Consider the following 6,111-nt stretch of genomic DNA (forward strand, 5'->3'; position numbering starts at 1 on the left):
TAGGTATCTTTCATAAGTATGGTAAAAGGCACTTCTTCTGAAATGGCTGCTTTGAGCAAAATGGAGTAACTTAGGCTAGGTTAGTTTAGCTGAGATAGTTTAGCTGAGATAGTTCAAAGTTCAGGTGTTAGGAATCATACCTAGGTCCTTTGGAAGAGCAAACTATGCTCTTAACCATTGAGCCACTTCTCCAGCTGGAATTAGAGAGGAAAAATCTCCAGATGACCATAGAGCTCATAAAAAGAGTCACAGTAGGGAAGAGATAGGTAAACAGAGCCTTTATTTTTGGCCAAACCTGTTTTTTGGCTTTTTGAAGGAGGCTTGCCTGTGCTTTTACAGCTTGTAACTGTAAAAGGCAGAGGAGGTTTTCTTTTTAAGAGTATAACAAAAGCTGTAGGGGGTCCAGGCAGCTTTGAGGCTGCAGCCCCCGTGGCAGCTCTATTTTTGGGGTGGTTATAGTTGATTATCTAAGATAACATATCCAAAATAAGCATAAGGCACATGTTTTTGAATCTTTTCTGAGGAAATATAAAGTCCATATTTTGTTAAAATAGTCATTAGTTTAGTAAGCATGACTTCTAAAATTCGAATAGAAGGGTGACTAAGAGAATATCATCAATACAATGAACAAGAACAGCAGGGAATTCCTTAAGTATTGGACTAATCACTTTATGCAGAAAAAATTGGCATACAGTAGGACTATTTTTTATTTCCAGTGGTAGGACTTTCCATTGATACCTCTCCATGAGAACAGAGTGATTGTTGACAGGGATAGTGAAAGCAAAACACTCTCTATCCTCAGGTAAAGGAATATAAAAGAAACAATCTTTTATATCAATTATTATAATAGCATGTCCTGCATGCATATTTGCAGGAGAGGGAAGGCCAGGCTGTAGTTATCCCATCTTTTTCATAGTGGCATTAACTTTTCTTAAGTCTTGTAAAAATCTCCATTTTCCATGAGTTTTCTTTTGTATTACAAATATTGGTGTGTTCCAGGGACCATTAGAGGGCTCTAAATGCCCTTTATCTAATTGTTCTTGTATAAGACTCTGTAAATGAGGTAATTCATTACTGGAAATAGGCCATGGTAGGGGATGGAAAGAATGGAGTGAGGAAATAGTTCTTCCTATCCCCAAGAAGGGGGTGTCCTTTTTGTGGGCCAACGTGATGGCCAGTCCTCATGTCTAATAATTGATTGAGCAGTCCCTGTATCTAACAGACCCTTTATAGCAATTCTATGTACTATTAGGGTCATTGTAGGCTTAAGGTCAGGTGTTATAGGGCAAGTACATAATGCCCAAGGAGGGGGTTTACTCCCACGGAGGCTGTTGACCCTCTTGGTTGCGGGGCTGAGGGCTGCCCCATCTCTAGTTTAAAGTTTTGTTATTTTTGTTTAAGTTAGAATGGCAATCTCTAGCCCAATGGAAATCTTTTTGACATTAGGGCATTTTTTATTTGATTTGGGTCTTGAGCCTGATGATGGGGGATCAGGTACAGGCTTGCAATCTATGAGAGGGCATTGTCTCACAAAGTGACCCATTTTTCCACATTTAAAACATGGATCATTCATTTGGGCAGTGAAAGCTTCTGCTAATGCAGTTGTCATTAAGCCAGCCTGTGCTGAAACCATGCCTGAGTAGCCATCACCCAGGAAGACAAATCCTGACTTTTTACTAGAGCAATGCTGCTTTACATTTTTGAGTTGAGCCATCATAAGTAAGTTGTTTTATTAAAATCTGGGTGGCATCTACATGAGGAACCTTAGCCTCTACCGTTCGCTGGAAATGGGCTAAGAAATCAGCCCATTGCTCCTGTGGCTTGTGTTTGAGATCAGTTAAGCTAGTTGGGGCCATTTCAACATCATGTGTAAATCCGTAGGCTCTTAAGGCAGAGAGGCATACTTGATTAAAATACTGAGCCTCAGCATCAGCATATTGATGCCCTTAAGCTTGTCAGTTGTCATATCAACATTAGCTTGAGCATTTCTTGCTGTCTGTTTAGTATATTTATCATAGTATTTAGACTTAAAATGGAGCCATTGTCCTGGGGACAGAGCAGCCTGGGTGAGGTGTTTAAAGTCCCAAGCAGTGACTAATTTATGGCTAAGCTGATCAAAGATGCCCATGGTAAAAGGACCATGCATACCATTTTCCATCACCGCCTTGCACATTGCTTTCAGCATTTCAAAGCCAAAAGGACTATGCATTCTAAGTTCAGGGTTGTCAGCTGCCACAGGGCCAGGTGGAACATGAACTGGAAAGAACTGAGAGGAAGGATGTGGCAAGGGAGCTGAAGGTTCTCTAGAGAAAGTGTCTCCTGCGAGCAGATTTTGAAACATGGGAAGGAGAGATTCAGGGTCAGAAGCAGAGGGCAAGGTATAAGAAACATTTGCCATGGGGGATGCCAAGGGAGGAGAAGGAGAAGTGGGGAGAGATCCCAAAGTGTGTGTGTGGGGGGGGTGAATCTTCTTTTCTAATAGAATTAGAGGAGGGTGGTTGCATTCCAAGAGGCTGTGCCACAGCAGGAGGGAGTGCTAGCAGCTTCACATCAAGCAAGAGGAGGTGCTGGTGGCTGCATAGCAGCCTGAGAAGGTTCCGGCTGTTGGGCTGTTGTGGAGGGAGGCCTGGCAGTGGGAGGGAACAGGGGCATAGGTGGTTGGGCCGCAGAGGGAGAGGGCTCCTCTTCTATTTGGAGACACTGGCAAAAAGCAGACCAGAGAGGGAAATAGAAGACAGGAACAGTCTTGTTCTGCCTTTGATAATTATGTACATTGTCTCCTACTCTTTTCAAAGATTCTAAGTCAATAGTTCCCGTAGCAGGAAACCAAGGATTACATTCTATAGTAATATCTAAAAAGGCCTTAATCTGAGTTTCTGTACACTTAATTCCTCTAGGCTTTAGCATGCATTTAAGACTAGGTTGGAAGTGAGACCAGTCTGGAGTAAGAGAATTATCCATATTTATGATTGCCCCTTACCTATGAACTAGCGTGACAAGGGGATCTGATCAGCTGAAGAAGGGAGGATTGCTTGTCTGCAGTGAAGCGGAGGTCCGAGAGGGTCCCTGTTTGGGTGCCAGTTGTCGGGACTCGGGTGTGCTTTGCTCAGTGGGGGACCTACTGGCTTCCGGGCAGAGAGACTTGATCGGCAACAGAGTCTTGGACCCTGGAACCTGTGTCTTTTCAACAAGCCATTTTATTAAAATTCAGGTGGTTTTATACATCCCAAGGAACTAGCAGTCATGTGGGATATGGAAGTCACATACAAAGATTTAGGGTACAAGGAAACAGGACATTTAGTCTGTTAGTTGGTGCCAGAAGTATTCTTAAACCTTTACTCAAGGTTATCAATGCCCATCCAGTAATTTATTGGCCACAATGTTTTCTTTCTTAGAGTTAAAAGCATGGTAAACTTTTAGCTTTTAGCTCAGGAGTAAAGCTTTAACCTGGCCTAATTTCTTAGCTAAGGATATCTATTTGTTCAGGACAAGGAGATGAGCTAAGGGTTGTTGACCAAGACACTTTCCCACAGAGCAGGGAGCCTGCACTTATAACCAGGCCTCTCTCTCCTGCCAGTCTGGCAGTATTCTGCAAGACAGGGATTATCAGAGCTACTGTTTTCAGCACCCCTCCCTTTAGCAGAGAATGCAGCCTGGACTTAAAAGTTTTAGGCTCATCTCACCCTAGGGCCTGGCATCCTGGTTTCCTACACAATTTCATTTTCAGCCACATACCCATTGGTGGTTGTTTCTCTGGAGAACTCTAACACAGTTGATTTCTTCCAGTTTTTGTAGGCCCCCACTGAGGCTCCCCACCAAGCATATTCTGATCCTGCAAGATGTTTACCCCTCAAGTCCCAATTCAGGGTTCCTATTTTCAGCCTCTCTCTGGTGGGGTCTCATTTCCCAGAAAACAGCCCTGTTAGGTTCTACAAAGTCAAACCCATAGCTCTCCAAGGTATGTTAGTGGTCCAGGGACGAACTCTTGCCTTTTACTCCCCCATCAGGGATAGCTGCATGCTCTTGATGGCAGACTTCTTCAGACACAGCTGGGCACAGGATCTATGTCACACAAATGTTGGGGATGCAGTGGCAAGTCTGCCAAAGAAATGATCATTCTGACAGATGAGAAGTCCGTGGGAGGGTACCCACTTGCCCCAAACTTGGAGAATTCCACAATATTGTCCTTTTGTAATTTCTATCACCATCAGATGCAACGTTGAGACAGGTTTCTCATGTGATACTCATAGGAGATAAGTAAGAATGCTTTACAGTGTGTCGTTTAAGAGCACATTTGTACTTCATTCTGTAGGAAGGAATCTGCATGAGCATATTAAAAGCTTGTTCTAACTTAACCTTCAATCTAGATGTCCTCTAAACTGTGGCTCAGGAGGAATGCAAGACTCAGAGGCCTTGATGTATGCGAACTCTCCCCTCTACACAGAAATGAGGGAAATGGCTGACTAACCAGCCAGAGGACAAGATTAAACTCTGTCAGCTAGACAGCACTGGTTTCCTATCTCTGTGTAATCTGTTGGCTAAAGACAAGATAGAAGACAGATTTTTAGGATGCTAACTCACTGTCTTTTCAGGATGTGGGCCCTCTGAATAAAGCACTGTTTTGTGATTCAATTTCTGCTTGTTGGCTTTTACAGCAGGTAGTATAGACGAAATTCTGGTTCCAACAGCCTTATGGAAAAGGTCACAATGTATATACTGTGGAACTCATTTCTCTGGCCTATAGCAAAGGAGCTGGTTTAGCTTGGTGGCTAAAACTTGTTTTAGAGGTAGGCAGATCTATCTCAATCACCCTTGTGCAACAGGCAGGGCATTGTAAAACTGGAAAAAATAGCACCTTCAATACAGCCTGGTTGGGTTGTAAATAAATGAGAAAACATGTTCAAAGCTCTGGGCCCACAATAGGTACAACACATGGAACAGCTATTGAATCAAAACTATATCAGGAAGGCTCAGGGTTAAGAACACTGGCTGTTCTTGCAGAAGACCTGGGTCAGAAGAATCTGAGCACCCACATAGCAGCTAATAACTGTGTGTAACACCAGAGGATCCGCAGCCCTCCACACACACCTTGCATGACCCAGATGCATTTACATAAATGCAGGCAAAGCAGTACACGCAAACACATTTTAAAAAATCTCAAAATGTTTTGAGGCTGGAGAGATGGCTCAGTGGTTAAGAGCACTGATTGCTCTTGCAGAGAACCCAGGTTCAATTCCCAGCACCCACATGAGGGCTAACAGATGTCTGTAACTCTAGTTCCAGGGGATCTGACACCTTTTTCTGACCTCAGCAGGGATTACATGACACGGGCACACTTACGCACATGCAGGCAACACACTCATACACATTAAAAATAAAATAAATATATAAATTAAAAACAGAGCCAGGTGTGGTGGTGCATGCCTTTAATCCCAGCACTCAGGAGGCAGAGCTAGGAGAATCTCTATGAGTTCAAGGCCAGCCTGGTCTACATAGCGAGTTCCAGGTCAGCTGGGAATACAGGGAGACCCATTCTGAAAAAGACCAAAAAAAAGAAAAAGAAAAAATAAAATAAAAGAAAAAGCGACGACCCTCCCTAACTCCAGTTCCAGGGGGATTCTCTGGCCTCTGCAGGGCATTCCATACACGTAGGCAGAACACTCATATACATAAAATAAAACTTAATTTAAAAAATGAAAGAATAAGGCGACTCTTGCATTGCCCTTCGTTGGGAAGAAGCAGGAGGACATCTGAACGATTTTCCAAGTACATGTGGAGTAACCCAGTGGAAAGCTTGGCTTTGTACTGCCTCCTCCACTCTTGAGCAGGGTAGGTCCAACTCCAATGTCAATCAGCCAACAGCTTTCCGCAGGGAGGTGGGACTTCCTTCTGCAGTGCGCACTCGCGCCTGGAAGCCCCGCCCCAGAATTGCGCTGAATGCGGCCGCCGTGAGAACAAGGCTCCGCAGGCCGCTGGAGAGTCGGTGAGTGCGGAACCCCATGCTGGAGCCCTCAGCCCCATGCCTGGCCTCAGGGCTCCCCATGCCGGGCTCAGTGATCCCCATGCCTGGCCTCAGTGATCCCCATGCCTGGCCTCAGGGCTCCCCATGCC

The 6,111-nt window shown here is 44.4% G+C and overlaps 1 protein-coding gene across 1 annotated transcript in view; it reads left to right on the plus strand.

Annotated features, from left to right (window-relative positions):
- The first annotated feature begins 5,888 nt into the window (after positions 1–5,888).
- Positions 5,889–6,111, plus strand: part of Ddx24 (DEAD-box helicase 24) — a 15,550-nt gene continuing 15,327 nt past the window's right edge. Inside the window, exon 1 of the mRNA XM_008821686.2 lies at positions 5,889–5,983. The gene's annotated coding sequence lies outside the window, so the exon portion shown is untranslated. The remainder of the gene's footprint in view (positions 5,984–6,111) is intronic.

Source organism: Nannospalax galili, unplaced genomic scaffold (assembly GCF_000622305.1).
Source record: "Nannospalax galili isolate Female #2095 unplaced genomic scaffold, S.galili_v1.0 scaffold107, whole genome shotgun sequence".
Classification (NCBI taxonomy): domain Eukaryota; kingdom Metazoa; phylum Chordata; class Mammalia; order Rodentia; family Spalacidae; genus Nannospalax; species Nannospalax galili.